General features: G+C 45.5%; 1 protein-coding gene and 1 long non-coding RNA gene across 3 annotated transcripts in view; one reads left to right on the forward strand and one right to left on the reverse strand.

The window, feature by feature from the left end:
- Nucleotides 1–17,569, reverse strand: part of PLG (plasminogen) — a 98,749-nt gene that overhangs the window by 60,538 nt on the left and 20,642 nt on the right. The window lies entirely within an intron of this gene.
- LOC149873314 (uncharacterized) lies at nucleotides 740–16,831 on the forward strand. Of its 2 annotated transcripts, none has more exons than XR_016441801.1 (3): nucleotides 740–855; nucleotides 14,282–14,365; nucleotides 15,109–16,831. It is a non-coding gene; the product is annotated as an uncharacterized LOC149873314 (long non-coding RNA). The 2 variants fall into 2 exon arrangements; XR_016441800.1 differs by having other exon boundaries at nucleotides 14,282–14,362.

Consider the following 17,569-nt stretch of genomic DNA (forward strand, 5'->3'; position numbering starts at 1 on the left):
GGTCCCATCCATAACTCTGTGAAAGCACTCTCATTTTCACAGCAGGATCCCTTCATACTATACTGTCTAATTTTCTTCACCACTATGGTTCCCAACCCTCCAGGATTGCCCTGGAGTCTCCAGGACTTAGATATAAATCTCCAGGAGATAAATGATAGGGCATTCATTAAAATAAATATTAAATGTTGAATCTGATATGTATAGTAGCCATTTTTAAAATGTAATAGTAATGTGCATTTGCCCTCCTGATGTAAAGTCATTAATGTCATTACATCATGTGATGAAACCTCCCAGAATAGATTCAGAGAGAGATGGGAACCCTATTCACCACGGAAAAATTTCCCTAGGCACTGTGTGATGCCAGGGAAAGGGGACTTTCATTAATGACAGGTATTAATCCCATCAGCAGAGCAGGTAACTTGAAAGAAAAATCAGCTCAGAGAAGTCACTGACAACTGAAGGGAAGAACAGGTTAGTGTTGCAACCAAATGGAAAATATAACTGACCTGAAAAGCAAAGGTAAACAAAGAACCTAGTGCTCTTGATTTGAGCATCAGCTGTGTTGATCGGGCTTGCACATTATTATTTCTACGAAAGAAGCTGGAAGTGAAAAATGGAAAATACCATCAAATGTCAATAGGGGCCAAATTTCTAGGGGTTACTCCACATTTCTGATTAGGCTGCAAATCCTCCTAAATTTTATGACCACCTAAAATGCTCCTTATTCCCTCCCATACCACAGCTACATCTACAACTGCCCAGAGTTCATCATGCCATGCAGTCTCTGTCTGCCGCTTCATGTTTCTTATCACTCTGGAGATCAACCTTTGATTGGGCTGCAGATAGTTCAGAAAGGTAAGTTGTTTATCAGTTAAGACAAGGACAAGAATTAAGGACTCCTGGGAGTGCATCCAGACAAGCGCACATGTGTAGTACGCAGTGCTACAGACCCATCTGTGGCACTGCACATCATGCACACCATACACACCACACATGCAGGTGTTCTCCACACTGCTATTTTACAGCATAGGGGTGATTTTTTTTCACAGTGAGAGATCTCAGTGTAAAAAAAACCATGCCTAAAAAAAAAAGTGGTGTACATGGTGGTAGCATGCATTGTCTGACACCAGAGCCTGGCCGGCCGGAGCCACACTCTGAATGCTGGCCAGGCTCCCTGCTGTGTATCGCTGTGACTGCAGCCCCCAGGATCCTGCGTAAGACTGCTGGGGCCAGTCCAGGCACTGTCTCCATCCAGCCTCCCCTATCCCACCTAAGGCAATGTGTCATGCACCAGAGCGCACATGCCCAGGTATTCCCCAGGGACAAGTCGCAGCAGCACATATTGTGCCGCTGCTGTTTGTCCCAGAGGAAACACACTTTCCCACTTATGGGGATGTTCCCCTGGATTTACATCACTAGTAAGACTCCTTGCATAATAGAAGAACTTACTTTAAAGATTCATTTTAATATTGCTAAAGGCTCAGTCTCTTCTTTAGGTACTGGAAAACTGTATCAGGTTGTTTTCAAACAATTTAAACACACTGAAGTTAAAGCATTCATGCTATACCTAGATGCGACATTGGGCTAAACTAGATTCCCATGTCAATACTCAAGAAAACAAAATGAACTCTGAAGCCACAAACCTCAAAAATCAACAATGAAAATGAGATTCTCAGTTGTATTTCTGCAGTCAGACTGTAAAACAATAGCATCTTGGAATTTCTCAAGCTAGGTCTGGTTCCCCTCACTCATGCTGGTTTTATCTTGATGCAGTTCCATAGACCAGTGGTCTCCAAACTTTTTTGATTGTGTACCCCTATCAGTAAAAAATTTTTGAGCATGCACCCCCAATATATGTATATTTATATAAATAGAAGTTCTAATATTTTCTTCCCACACCCCAATGGATCATCTTGCACACCCCCTGGGGTGTGCACACCCCACTTTGGAGACCACTGCCATAGACTATGTAACAGTAGTTATTCTTGCTTTACTTCTTTGTAAAGGAAAGAATTGGGCTCCCATCTTTGTCAAGTATGGAGATGAAGTTTTGCAGGAATATTGAATGCAAAACTTCATGGGTCCCCAAAGATCTGAACATAGAAATATTGTCAGCATACTGGTCATACAGGACACTGTCTACCCAAAAGCAGAATATCAGAGTCAAAACAGAAATACATCCTTCCTCTGCTTTCTCCATGTTCCTGTTTGATGATAACATGCTAATTTGCACTTGTATAACAGTGTTTGTATATCAATTTTCATCCTGAATAAATAGATTTCAATAAAGATCCAACATTTTTTTTAAAACAGTCTTCTTCTAAATTGACAGGAGCTGTTAACCGCACATTCTCTCTCCCTTTGCTCCTTGTGTGCCCTGTATTTTGTCCAAATCTTGTCCCAGTTCTGATCCGATAGTGTTTGTTCTCATTTGTTTGGTATCTGAGAGGCCTGTCTGAAGGTAGAACCTTATCAGAGCTTAAATCAGATTTGAGGTACTTCTTCAGTTAGCACAATGGTTAAAATATAATCAGTTGCAGAGGACTTTTTAAATAAAAGTTGACCCTTGAAATTCAGTTTACTGTAACATGGAAAAAAATAAAGATTGGCCAGGAAGCCAAAACAAGTGATAGTTTATACAATTTGTATGTTTAAACATTGTTTCCTTAATCTTCTGTATTACAAAATGCTAGGAAAAGTCGCAGAGATGTTAACTATAAGCTGAAAGGGAAGAAAAGCTGTAAAGACAAGATTTGGTTGTTTTGAGGGAACGACCTGAGTGTAGAGTAGGAGACAGCTGTCAGGATTGAAAGAATTGGGTGAATGAGGAAAAGGGTAGTTTGGAAGGAGGTCAAGGAAGTAGGCTGGCATGCAACTATGGGTAGTTTTGGGAGCAAGGGACGGCAGTTCTGCATTTACTTCAGAAAGGAGGAGTCAGTGAAAGGGATGAGATTGGGAAGTATTTAGTCGGGCTTTGCAGAATGAAAGAGTAGTCTGGCCACAGAATTTAGGATTCCTGAAAGCAGAAAGAAGGTATTTAGATAAATTCTAAATTGAGCAACTCAGAAGCAATTGCTATATTTGTGGAGGGGGAAAAAATTAAGGCTTGAAAAAAAATTATAATTTGTAGCTAAGGCCAGTCAAGGACAGGACAAATTATGGAATTGTTCCAGAGGTACGGTAGGTAGATTTCTCACAAGGGAGAGCAAGTGAAAAGAGAAAATTTGTGGGCAAGCATATCCTTAAGATTTCTAACCATAGAAACAAAATGTCTGAGTGAAGGGAGGTGACAGTAAATCGGAGAACTGAAATAAAAAGGGATTTTTTATCCTAAAAAAATGTTAGTCTTTGAAATGTGTACTGGGACTATCTATTTCTTCCTGCAGTTTCTGAAGAGCCACTGAAGTCAAAGACAGTCAGGGATATGTGAGAAGGAGAGGTTAGAAAGTGAGCATGAGGGAGATGCAGAATCGAATGCCACCTGTACAGAAGAGACGCACAAGAGACAGACACGAAAAGCCCATGGGGTAGTGGGATAGGTGGACAAGTGATGTTGGAAACATAGTAACTGTCCCTCTGACTTGTGTGAAGTAAGTTTAAGCCCTCTGACAGCCATTCTGGGACCAGCCTCCAATGGAGAAAATAAAGAGAAAAATGCAATGCCCTCTCCAAACCAAACAGTTAAGAGGTATGAATCAAATTTTACCTTTGTTAGTACTAGCAGCAGTCTATATACAGTATTTAATGTATGAAGTTTTATAATCAGTGGAGAGCCTTGCTTGTTACGAAAACACAAAGATAAAAATATTCTTCACTTTTTTATGGACACTTTATGGCAGTAGCCACAGGCCTGAGTAAGAAAGTAGTGTATAGTACAAGACCCAGTGGAGAACTTGGGGTCCCTCTAGCACAACCCCTCTTCAGTTATCTCAGTACATGGGGGAACCTATATGGCTGTATCTAATAGGAAGATACAGCTATTCCTTTTCTTTTTTGTGTCCTTGTGACAAGGTATTTAACAGAATTTGCAGATTCATTGGAATCTGAGAGCCTACACCATGAACACTTCTGCTATGGTTTCAAACTTGCAACCTCTGCATTGTCAACCATGCACCTTAGTGCCTGTGCTGCCTCAGCACCTAAATGCAGATATATATGTGTATACAGTGATAGCGTTGTGATGCATCCTGTTGATATACACAGTGCATGTGTTCCGTCTGAGAGAGATGCCTTTGGCTAGGGGCCAGTTTAAGTGATCAGAAACTGGTTTAAACCTGTAACAGAGCAGACATTCAGTGCATATAAACCAATTTGAAAATGGCTGAAATAAGAAGCAAGGGGGGCAGGAGTGCCCGAAAGCCCCCCTGGCTCACCAAGGGCGTCCGGGAATGCCTGCTTACCAAAAAAGGCAGCGTACACCCAGTGGAAGTGGGGTGCTATCTCCAAAGTGGAGTATACCTCCTCTGCTTGGGCCTGTAGGGAGGCTGTCAGGCAGATATAGAGCTAGGTCTAGCGTCCAAGATCAACCATAATAAAAAGTCCTTTTTCAAATACATAGGGAGGATGAAGAAGATACCGGGTAATGTGGGGCCCCTGCAAAGTATGCTGGGCAATCTGGTGGTTGAGCCAGAGGAGAAAGCAGACCTCTTGAACCAATTCTTCACCTCCATTTTCTTGTGCAGGAACCAGGACTTCCCCACTGTGATGCAAGATGGACTCGAGGGGAACGCCTCCAGACCTCAGATTGGGGAGGACTGGGCTAGAGAGCTTCTGGAGGGCCTGGATACGTTCAAGTCAGTGGGTCCAGATGCTCTCCACCCCAGGGTGTTGAGGGAGCTAGCTGAGGTTATTGAAGGGCCCTTGGCACAGCTTTATGAGCTCTCATGGTGCTCGGGCCAGGTGCCGGATGACTGGAAGATAGCTAACGTTGTCCCCATCTTCAAAAAGGGGAAGAGAGAGGTTCTGGGCAACTATAGGCCCGTCAGTCTTACCTCTATCCTTGGGAAACTCTTTGAGAAGATCCTCAGGGAGCACATTTGTGATGGACTGGCTTCAGGGATGATGCTCAAGGGCAACCAGCACAGTTTCATTAGGGGCAGGTCATGTCAGACCAACCTGATTGCCTTTTATGATCAGGTCACAAAGGCAGTGGATGCAGGTGTTGCCGTGGACGTAGTCTTTCTAGACTTCAGCAAGGCCTTTGACACTGTCTCCCACCCCATCCTCATTAAAAAACTAGGCAACTGTGGCATTGATGCCTACACAGTCAGATGGATTGCAGATTGGCTCAAGGGTCGTACTCAGAGGGTGGTGGTGGACAGGTCACATTCGACCTGGGGGGAAGTGGGCAGCGGAGCCCCCCAGGGCTCGGTCCTGGGGCCTGCGCTGTTCAATATCTTCATCAGCAATCTGGACGATGGGGTGAAATGCAACCTGTTTAAATTCACTGATGATACCAAAATTTGGGGTGAGGTGAGCACGCTAGTAGGGAGGGAAAGATTGCAGCAAGATCTGGATAGGTTACAGGAATGGGCTAACATAAACAAGATGTGTTTCAATACTGACAAGTGCAGGGTGCTGCACTTAGGCAGTAGAAACCAGCAGCACACTTATAGAATGGGAAACTCCCTTCTTGAGAGCACAGAGGCAGAAAGGGATCTTGGAGTCATTATTGACTCCAAGATGAACATGGGCTAACAATGCGAAGTCACGGCTGGCAGGGCTAACTGGACCTTGTCGTGCATCCACAGGTGCATCTCAAGTAGAGCCAAGGAGGTGATCCTCCCCCTCTACGTGACACTGGTCAGGCCGCAGCTGGAGTACTGTGTCCAGTTCTGTGCGCCCCATTTCAGGAGGGATGTGGACAACATTGAGAAGGTCCAGAAGAGGACCACCCCCATGATCCAGGGACTACAGGGCAGACCCTGCATTGAAAGACTGTGGGACCTAAACCTGTTCAGCCTTCACAAGAGAAGGCTGAGGGGGGACCTGGTGACTGTCTATAAACTCACTAGGGGGGACCAGAAGGGTTTGGGGGAGACACTGTTTCCCCTAGCGCTCCCTGGCATAGCAAGGAATAATGGACATAAATTATTGGAGAGGAGGTTTAGATTAGACATCCATAAGAACTACTTCACAGTTAAGGGGGCTAGGAGCTGGAACCAACTTCCAAGGGAAGTGGTGCTGGCTCCTACCCTGAGGGTCTTTAAGAAGAGACTTGATGCCTACCTGGCTGGACTCATTTGAGCCCAGTTTTTTTCTCCTGCCCAGGCGGGGGGTCAGACTTGAAGATCTACAAGATCCCTTCCGACCCTACTTCTATGATTTTATGAAACCAGTTTGAGATAAACCTAGTTGAATGTAGTATCAGACTTAACTGATTTGGCTCAAACAGGTTTATGCAATGTCTGTCCCAGATTCCTTATTGGTTTAAGTTAAACCAGAGACCCCCAGCATCCCAGCATGCTCTCTGGGCTGGGCTCTCTGCTCCAGACCAGCCAGGCTGGCCCCTCCCCTTTGCTCCCCAGCCAGAGTAGGGACAGGCAGGGCAGGGGTCTAGCCACGGAGGGGTTTAATTCCCCCCTGCCTATCCCACAGGCAGGGACTCCAGCTGGGTCTGCTAGGCACTCCCCCCTCACTGCTACCATGACCCCTGAGGCAGAGCAGGATGGGGAGGTGGGTTAGTGCCCCCTCTATCCCCACTGGCAACTGGCCTTGCCACCGCGCTCCCTGCCTCCCCAAAGGGCCCTGCTTTCCTGTGCCTTCTCCCCATTGCTGCAGTAGGAGGGGGCAGGGCCCTTTTGAGCGGCAAGCAGCCCCTGTCATAATGCAGGGAAATGTGAGCCCCTCCCTGGTGGGGGCTCTGTGCTGTGGGGCCAGCAGAGCTGAGGTGGCCTGCACATGGCAACACCAGGGTCCCGAGTGGCACGATCACTCACCACTCACCACTCCAGCTGTTGGGCAGGGGCAGGTCCCAGCACCTGCCACTCAATCTGTGCTGGGGGAAGACCCTCCTGGCAAGAGGGGCTTATTCAGCCACTGGCCCCAAGCACAGACCTGCAGCTGAGCAGGTCCCACTGTAGTGCCAGCAGCTGAATAAGCCCCCTCTTGCCAGGAAGCTGTTTGCTCCAAGCACAGAAAGGCCCCTGGCACTGCAGCGGAGTCTGCCCACCCCAGCCACCACTACTCTGTGCTTGGGACCAGCCCCCTCACGGCAGGAGGGAGCTTATTCAGCCACTGGCCCCGAGCACAGAGAATCGGCTGCAGCCAGGTTGGGCAGACCCCGCCGCAGTGCCAGTGGCCCTTCTGTGCTCAGCGCAAGACCCCCTCCTGGCAGGAGGGAGCTTATTCAGCCATTGGCTCTGCAGTGGGGCCTGCCTGGCCGCAGCCGCAGCCGCCACCGCCACTTGGCCTGTGCTCAGGGCTAGCAGCTCAACAAGTCCCTTCTTGCTGGGAGGGGGATTGCCCCAGCATAGATCAAGTGGCAAGGACTGGGCCCAGGCCCTGCCCCCACCCAGCAGCTGGAGCAGCAAGCAGTGAGCGACCGTGCTGGGCTGCAGTCCATCACAGGTTTCTGGCACATGAGCCTCTTCTCGGCAGGGGCTGCTCTGAGGGGCTGGCAGAGCTGCTGTGGAGCATGGCAGTGCTGTGGGAGCTTGGAGGTCTCTGGCCTGCTCTGAACCCTGGTGCTGCTGCATGCTCAGCTGCCCCTACAGCACAGCCACCCCAGCGGAAAGGGGCTTGCACTCCCCCACTTTATGACAGGGGCTGCTGCCCACAACAAGGGGCTAGACACTGGCTGGCAGGGCCCCTTCAGGTGCGGAGGGCAGAGATGGTTTAACTTATTCCTCCTCCCTCCGTCGTCTGGTGGAGGGGACAGTGGGGGAGCTCAGCAGCAGTGGCGACGGTGACGGCAGCCAGACCTGGCTGCCAGTGGGGGTAGAAGGGAGACTAACTTTCCTCCCTGCCCCGCTCTGGGGGAGCACCTGGCAGACCTGGCTCTGGTCCCCACTGGTGAGATAGAGATGGGGGGAATTAAACCCCTGTCTGGTTAGTTCATCCCAGACTGACCATGTCCCCCCACCCCCAGCACAGTTTCCCTGCAGCCCAGGGTATGCTCTAGCACCCTTTTCCTGCTCCCCCAGCGCCTGGCCTGAGTAACTGGAGGCATGTGCCTGCATTGCCTCAGTCGAGAGTGAATATTTGTCCTGTTACAAACCGGTTCAGCCTAGGGAGGTTAGACTAAACTGCGAAGGCTGAATCAGTTCAGGCTCTGGCTTTTTGAATGTCTGTCCCTAGACTTTATGTTCTTTCTTACTTTTATTGTTCTTATAATGTAAAGTAAAGATTATTCTGGTGCTGGAGTTGCTTTGCATATGGAGATATACAACATAAATAATAAGGAAAAGTAACTTTTTAATTGATGAAATTCAAAAACTGCACCTTTTGTTTTATTTCCTATTCTAAATGCTGGTTTTAAAACAAGCAGTTGATTCATATGCAGTCTCTTTCCTCTGGGGCTTGGTGAGGAGAGAGATGGGGCCAAGACCATCCCTGTGTTCCATCAGCTTTTAGCGCACGTTCCCCCACTAATGTCGGACTCCTGTACAGAACGCACAAGGTCAGTGGAGAGGCTCTCTGTGTGCTGGTCAGCCCTTCCCCTCTCCTACACCAATACAATCTAAATCTGCTGTAAAAAAAATCTCTAGTTGCCAAGGTGAAGCACTTGGACAGATTCATGGATAATCTGGCAGCTATCTGAAGTGGAGAGAGTAAGGCGAAAATGTATTGCCCCCTCCAGGCTGAAAACCGAGAGAGAGTATCTATGCTAAGTGTTCTATTCAAGAAACAGATTTTACATTCTAGCCTGAGAAGTTGTTCAATTACCCATACAGATCCTGGTCTATCTCTTGCAAACAATGAGTTTATATAAAGTCTTGATATTTTGATATTATTTTCTGAAATAGAAAGCTGCACACATTTGCATTGCGATATATAGTATTTCACTGCAGTGTCTCAGCCGTGGTTCTGATATTTGAGGAATATTTCCACAGTCAGCAAAGCGTAATCGAGACGGAATGTAAGGTCTGCAATTCTTGTTGTAGTCTTCAACATAAGGACAAAGTATCACCATTTTTCACGTTTTATAAATCAAAATAGTACAATTTGCATTCGACCTCTGCATGTTGTAAGTTTGATCATTGACCGCTGCAGTCTTGTTCCTATTGTTAGCTCATTAGGTTGTGCACAGTAGGAGGAAATGCTAACTAATCAAAATTAAGTGCACTAAAAGGGCAAAATAGTAAATGACACTGTTATATTTCAGCTGTGTTGAATGGGGTAAACTTCCATGCCCCATTGAAATAAATGAGTGTTTTACCTTTGATTTTAGTAGGTCCAGAATTTCATCCTCAGCCTCTTTGTGCCTCAGCCATACAGGACTGTAATGTGGATTGTTGACATGAATAGATTTTTTAAAAGAATATGTTAATATACCAAAAAAGAAAATAATGTGTATCTAGCATATCTCTGAAATTCTTAGTCTATGAGTACATTATGTTTGTACTAGCCAATTGCCCATCAAGGATGATGGGGGGGCAGGAGGGAGGCAGGCGGGGACAGAGCACCGCCACCCACCACCCCGTGCCGCCACAGGCAGAGGGCGGGGGGGGGGGGGGAACTTGCCCCGCCATCCCCTCCATCCCTCTCAGCCAGCATCCCGTGCTGCTGCTGCCTCCAAGGAGCAGGGCCAGGGTGGGGGGGGGGGTGAGGCCAGCAGTGCTGCCCTTGTTGCCCCACCCCCCTCTGTCCACTCCATTGCTGCTGTCTCCAGGGACCAGAGCCAGGGGTCCCTGCTCCATCCTCTCTGTCCCTGCCATCATGGCAGCGCTCTGCCATGCTGCCACCGCTGCCTCTTGTCCGGAAAGCTCTTGGAACACTCTGACTGGTTGTTTCAGTCAACATTGTGACTGGCTGCCGAGACAACCAATCAGTGTGAATAAAGCATTATGGACAGACAGACAGACACACTAAGGCCTTTATTATATTAGAATTCAACCACGCTGTGCATAACAAAAAGAATCCACAAACAGTCTGATTGGACATTCCTTCCTGAGGCAAGAGGTCCTACTGAAGAAGGAGCATCTGTGTGTGCTCTTATTTGCTAAAAAAACTCAGAAGTCAGTCCACTGAAATCTCCTGGAGATTATTTCACCTACCAGTTACCATCTTAAATTACAGTTTAGTGTGAGGTAGTGTATTATTAAGCAGCTATTGCATCGCAAACAAAAAGAGGCTGTGTTTCCATGCTGACTGTCATGATTTATACTATTTTACATGACTTATTTGAAAAAAGCAATTTGGGTTCTATGTAGGTAAGAGGCAGTAAATAGAAGATATTTTAATAATACTCCTGCCATTTCAGAATGTGCTTCTTCAATTAGAGCTGCTACCAGGGAATTGGAAAGCTTGAGGTATAGGCAATAGGAAATGATGGAAATCTTATCCATTATTTCCTATGGAATAGTTGGAAATTGAAGACATTCCATTTCAATAGTTTTTACCATCTAGTGGATTATCCCCAGGCTGCATGACTATAAAATTAGTTTGGTCTGAGTCCCGTTCTTAGTGCATTGGCATCTGCATCCTAAAACTACCAATGTAAAGGCCAGCCTTAGGAGTGGAACCTAGGTTTAGATGAGCACAGGGAGTGATCTATGCTCTCCCTTCAGTGCTGCTGAGGCTGAATCAATGTCTGAACAATGTAGTAGTACAGCTGCCCATGTTGTTTGTCTTCTATCTCCAAGGCTGTCCAGCCAGTGTCTTTCAGAGACCATAAATTGGTCTGCAAAATAATTCTGCTGCTATTACAGTGTGCATTCCTGCCAGTACAGATACTTGACTTCTGGAGTAAGGCCACAGTTGGGCAGTTGCTAGTTCATGTGGTGGTGGATCCCTAATCTACTCCATCTCTCTACCTTCTTCGGTCTGGCTTACCTGGGTTCACCTTTGCTTTCCAACAGCCTCTCAAAAACAAATCATAGAATAAGAAATAAGATGTTCATTTTAAATAAAAGGAGTCATTTTTTAACTTAAGCCAAAACAGTAACTAGAGGACACACACCGAAATTAAAACAGGTTTAAAACAATCAAATAGAAATACTTTTCTAGGCAGTGCATAGTTAACTTCTGGAACTCATTGCCACAGCAGGTTGTAGAAACAGACAGTGTAGCTGGGTGCAAAAGGCAATTACACAAGCCCGTGTAAGAAAGGTCCATTAATAGCTATTAAACAGAAGAGTCAGGGATGTACCCTCTGACAACCCTAAACCAATGATGGTGGATGCCAGGGATGGTATGACAAGGGATGGATCACTTTAGACCATGTGTCTGTAACTTACAGACAGCTAGAACCAGCCCATAGACCATTTGGCCAGAGGACATGGGACTTTGGTGACATTTGGTGGCAGAGGTTGCCTTCTGAGGGTGCTCTCCCAATGCTCCTACAGGGACAAAATGTCAACTGAGGGACCTTTCCCTATGCAAAGTGGTGGTGGCGACAAAGAACAACTACAAAGAGTCAGTGGGAATAATTTTAAATCTATATTAAGAAAATAGTAAAACCAAGTAAAAAAACCCCCTAAAATAAGTTTTTTGTCATTAGGAACACATGCCTCTGTGTCTCTTTCTTGTAGCAGGCCACAAAAGAACCCTTTGAGGGTTTTTGCCTCTTTAGCTACTAGGAGGGCATCCCACCATTTAAAGTTGTAATCCAAACACTGTATAGAAATGGGTAGCAAGCATAACAATTCCTTTTAATTCAACACTTTTGCCCTGTCCTGTCTAAACATCCTGATCACTTAGGTACAGATCAGTTCAAGAACATAGCATAGCAAGCAAAATTCACCCCTTCCCCTTCAACTCTCCTTCTCCACAAATTACTGTAGCTTCTGGTTGGAAAAAAAGCAAATCTGTATAATAGGAATGGAGTGGTTTTGGCAAAGCAAACAAAAATATCTTCTATGTTTAGAGTATTAGATTCTATGCAATGTATACAAAATGTATATACAATGGTTCCAATTGACCCAATATTGTATGAGTGCCCTTAGACAGAGGGGGAGGGGAAAGGCCCAGTTTATATATTGCAGACATGCTGTCTAAATCCACTATTGAAGTTTTCCAGGAGATATTATGGAAATACCTTTTGTTCCTGAATCTCTCTTGAACTTCAGACCAATCCAAACAAAGGAAGATCACAGAGGCTTTGCATTAGCAACCATGGTAATAGAGATTTTGCTGATGAGAGGTATCCTTTAATCTTATTACAGTTTTATATGAAGGAGCTTTCTGAAAAATATGCTATGCATATGCAATCATTGTCCAGAAGGGTGCAGCATATGATGTACTATTTTCGATAAAGAAGGAACAGCAGCATAATATCCATCAGCCTAAGCACAAGTACTTCTCCATGGCACATAACTTGAAAGCTGTTTGTTTAGGAGTCTAGTTTTGCAGTTCTGCAGTTTTCAGGCCTGTCACAACATCCCTATCTGATACTGGAAGTTGACTAGAGTGAATAGACTCTTCTCCTCTTCCTCAATTCCCCCCTCCCTCCTTCTCCTCCCAAAAATGAAAAATCCTTGGGAGCAAAAGAGGTAATTTAAGATTGAAATTTTGCTTGATGATGGAAAGAGAGGAGGGAAGTACAGTGGAGGGTTTGAAAACACATCTCAGAGACGCACTTTAGACACAACTGTCTCCACTCCTGCCAAGTCACAGAGGCTGCACTGGCTGGATCCTTCATTTCCTACCACTTCCAGAAGTGGACCACTCCAGTGAGATCAAGTATCTCATGCCATTTTCAGACACCTTTTCATATTTGGCTGGATGATAAGGACAGCAGTGGTAAGGAAATCAAAAGATCATTTTTTGTCTTATAGTCTTGGAGCTGCTACACCTACTCAGCAACTACCCGAAGCCCTTCAACCCCCATGCTTTCTATAAAGGATATTGATTATTGAAATAAGAGATGCTTGGAGCTGAGGTAGAAAGGGGATATTTGCAGTAAATGATAGCATGAAATGTAGCAGAAGCAAATAAAGTACAACAGAATCACAGAAAGGCTTTGAAGAAAGAAGCAGAGAGAAAGGGAAAAATACAGGTACCTTTTTGGACCAATCAGGTTTTCAGGGACATTTCTTTTCCCTGGTCCTCTATATATCTATATATCTCTCTATATATATCCCAGTTTTCCCTTTAATTATAAATGATTTTTTTTAAGGTTTAAACTCCGTTTGGAGAAAAGGTAAATGTAGGCTTTAATTAAAGAAAGAACAAATTACCTGAAACCTCAAGCTAATTTTGTGAATCCTAAAATTAGCCTGGAAAATCCTGCCCTCCATTAGTAGAAGTAGTAGTGGTAGTAGTATAACTGCATACTGTGTGCCAGATTGGAAAATGTGTTTGATCAGGTACATGACCAGGAGAAAGGAAGATTTGCTTTTTCTAACATTCCACTAAACAGCTTCATAAAGCTTTGTTACATTAGCTTTAAACATGCGTGTGCTTTTAAGCAGCATACAAAAGAGAAAATAAATAATCGGGGGCCTGTCTGTGGAAGGGCTTCAGCCAAAGATCACTGAAGTCAATAAGATGCAAGTATTTCTATTAACTTCAGTGGACTTTGGATCAGGCCTCATATAATTTGGTGCCCATATCTCAGAATCAGGCTAGGAAAATGAACATGGGAATAGAAAAGGAAATGAGTGTATTTTCAGGCAAGTGAATGGAAAATTAGGTGTATAGCTCCCATTATCATGAATGGTTCTTTTAAGAAAGGAGAATAAAAGGGACATTCATTCTTCTGTTCAGTTCTTTGCACTTCCTATATACTGAATCTTTTTATGTATCAGTAGGGGGTCACACTACTTAGGAAATATGAATAATTTGTCATAATGTTTGCATCAGGCACAAATAGATTGGGAAGTTAACTATTTCCTATAACATTCTGTAGTGTCTGCCTCTGATATGTGTCTGCCTCTGTGGCTGTGCACTATTCCATATCTGTAGAAGTGTGCCAATGAGAGTGAAAAAGGAGTGGGAAAGCAGCTCTGTGGAATGATGTGGTGAGCAGTAGACACAGCTTTCACAATGGTTTCAGTCATCTTTGCTCTTTTCTAGCTTCAGAGTTATCATTGCCAGTGTTTATTCATGGTATTTCCAGTCTTTAACTAACTTCTGGAGTAAATGCTCTTGGTATCCTTTCATCCTTGTACTTCCATAGGACTTCAGGCTTCCACCAGTACTTCTCCACTGAGACCAGGCTACCCCAATACACTCAGCACCAGTGCTGTTGAGCAACAAGGTGGTAAGCTTTTTCCTTAAACTTTTGTATTCTATTTTACTTTGTACTTCAGTTCTATTTTTGAAAAATTTGGTATATATGCGTGCAGCATTTATTGGCGACATTATCGGCTGCATTAGCCAAAAAAGGATAATTGTTGATCATGTCAATTTTCCTTTTTATCAGTGCCTTTAGATACTAACAGATGCCCAAAGTTCAGGGCCCTGACCATTGTTTCCAGTAGGAGGAGATATGAATGATAGAGCCACATGTTTGTAACTGACTCCTTTTCATTTATAAAGAATGCACAAAGTCTCATTTTCTGGAAACAGAAAGAATCAAATAACTGGAGACAGTGTCTTTGTTCACAGTGCCAAGCACCCTTTGGCCAATGCTCAGTCCGAAACTCACTTTCCCTCTCAGCTTCTTGTAGGACCCTGTGTCTGGCCTCTTGCTTCTTCTCATGTCTGTTTCTGTGGTGTTTCTCCTGCTTCAGCCTCTCTGTCTCACACACATCTGCTACTGCTGAAGCCAGTAACCAAGCTCCCCTGCCGCAGAGTTCAAATTCCTGAGTGGGCACACATATGCCTGTCTTGAGCAGTGGTGTATGCCTGAGTTTAGCCAGGAGGCTGCTCTTATTTCAGAAAGTAGCTTAGTGGTTTCCTATAGCTATACTGAATGAAGGGTAGTGATTACATCCACCAGCTTCAGTGACATCCCTGCCAACTCTAGAACAATATTAATTTAAATTTCCCTTATTCCCACAGAAATTGGGTAATACTGCCAACCCCACAACCACCATGAAGCACAGTGAGGAGGCTGAAGAGATTCATGGGTTCTCACGCCGTTCTTGCTTCTGGATCACCCGTAAAGACCACATTCTAATCTTGGGCTAGACCTCTGGACATGAACAGTCAGACTGAACTCTTGCAGTTTGTCTTGGGGAAGGGATCCTGTCAAGTCAAAGTTTTATTTCATCCATAACCTGAAGGGTTGCAGCTGTAGCTTGTTAAAGTTTATGAGGATATATACAGACATTTTGGAGCACTTTAAAATGCCACTGTACTTTGAAACACTTCAAGAAGTGGCTGTTTCATCCAGTAACATTTTTAGTGTTACATAGGCATAGGGGGATCTAGGATTTTGAAAACTGGGGGTGCATATTATACTCCTGTTAGAGAAACTTGATACTTTAATAATGTGCTAGAGGGCTAGCATTACCTCATTAGTTTAAGACTAAAGCAAAAACAAATATAACTAATTGAATGTGCACTAATTTGCTAGATTAGATATAAAAATTTAAAAAACAAGAAACTAGCCAAAAATAGTGAAAAAATATTGTGGCATTATTCCCATAGTCATGATAATTAAATGTACACTGCTTACTTAGATTCATAAACAAAATCTGGTCTTCTTGAGCATTTTGACAGTGCCTCCAGTACTTCACTGTCAGTCATTTCTATGCCTGAGTTAATATTACCACACCTGAGATCAGGCTTTTAACTAGAGTTTGGGTGCAGCAGGAATCAAAGAAGTGTGCAGCTGCAGTCACCCTGGATCTGCCCTTGTACATATGGCATGTAGCATAGCATTACAAATGTTGCATCTGTCCGGGACCTAAATGTATAAATACCAATGTAGAATCTCGGGGCACTGGGACTCACAAATTCTTATGTTAGTGGTATAAGGGGTAGACCATGGCATCCTTAGGCAGTGTGTAGTTTTTCTGAACTGCTAAGGGGATAGATGCTGTAGTGTGAAGTGTCTGCTATACACAGTGTCCTCTATCTACCAAAACAGGTTGTAAAGCCATGGTAGTCCTCTTGAATCTCTTGCATTCAGAGCTCCTTTCTATAACTGTGGTGTGGCAAGCAGCCATTGGTGGACCTGCTAAACAGCTGCAGAAGGAGAAGCAGGCAGCTGCTCAGGGCACTGCTTGCTAAATAAATGCAGCCACATAGGACGCGTCCAGACGAGCATGCACATGCCTCTTGCCCTGTTTCAAACCCCTTTGAGGCAGGGCAAGAGGCATGTGCAGGAATGAAAAAAGGTTGCCCACTCTGCAAGTTTGCAGCGCGGGGAGAAAATGAGACCCCTGGATATCCTGGGGTCTAAAAAACCACTTTGCAGAAGAGCGGAGCAAGACATGGCCCCAGACTGTGCCAGAGAGTCAGTCCTCCAAAAGAGACGCTCTGGTGTCAGCCAGAGTATCTCTTTTGTTCTTCTGCTGACTCCAGCCCCCGGCGCTGTCCAAAGTAAGTGTGTGTGACCCGCTCTGGTACAAAGCTGGACTAGTGAGTCACACGGGGTTGGCCTAGGTCCTGCTATGCGCCACCCCCCTATAGGCACAGGGGGCCAGAGGCAGGACCTGGTGTGGTGTGCAGGAACTGCACACTGCACCCAGCTGGGTCCTGCTGGCCCTGGGGCCCCTCTGCTGTTCAGCTGGGTCAGGCTTTTGATGGCAGGACCCAGTGTGGCATGCGGGGACCACGTGCCGGGCCCAGCTGGGTTCTGCTGACCTCGGGGTCCCTCTGCTGCCCGGCTGGACCAGGCCCATTGCAGTTGCACCAGGTCCTGTCACCATGCATCCAGCCCGTCCAAGAGGCAGAGAGGCCCCAGGGCCTGCAGAACCCAGCTGGGCCCAACGCGTGGTCCCCACATGCTGCACTGGGTCCTGCTGCCATGGCTCAAAGTGCCCTACTCCCACTGCTACTGCTAAAGGTAAGTTATGGGCCCTGGGCGGGTGGGCTGAGGGAGCCAGGGGACCCACCCCTCCTGAGCAGCCCCCCCCACAATATCCCCCACACCACAGTCCCCCCAGCAATTGCCCCACACTTTCCCACAGACCAACCCTCCACACACACACACCCACATGCCTACCCGCCTTCCCCCACACCCTTCTCACCCCCTTCCTGCAAACATCACGTCCCCCCATCACACACCCATCATGTGTGAAGAAAACCAAAAGCACACCTCGACACATATAGGTATTTAGAATTTATTTTTTCATGATGATAGAGACACTAGTAGGCTTCCAAATTGCTTTAACATTGTAAATATACCAATAAAGCATTATGCAACTAATCGCTGTCTCTGTCTCTCTAGATGTGTGTGTGTGTGTGTGTATGTGTGTGTAGAGTGGTTTTTTGTATTAACTGTGGAAGAACATGGATTTTGGGGTATTTTTAAAAATGGATTTGGGATGCTGCTTCAGCAGTCCAGCTGGCA

The sequence above is a fragment of the Crocodylus siamensis genome, chromosome 1 (genome assembly GCF_052110815.1).
Source record: "Crocodylus siamensis isolate JL-2025a chromosome 1, ASM5211081v1, whole genome shotgun sequence".
In the NCBI taxonomy this organism is placed as follows: domain Eukaryota; kingdom Metazoa; phylum Chordata; order Crocodylia; family Crocodylidae; genus Crocodylus; species Crocodylus siamensis.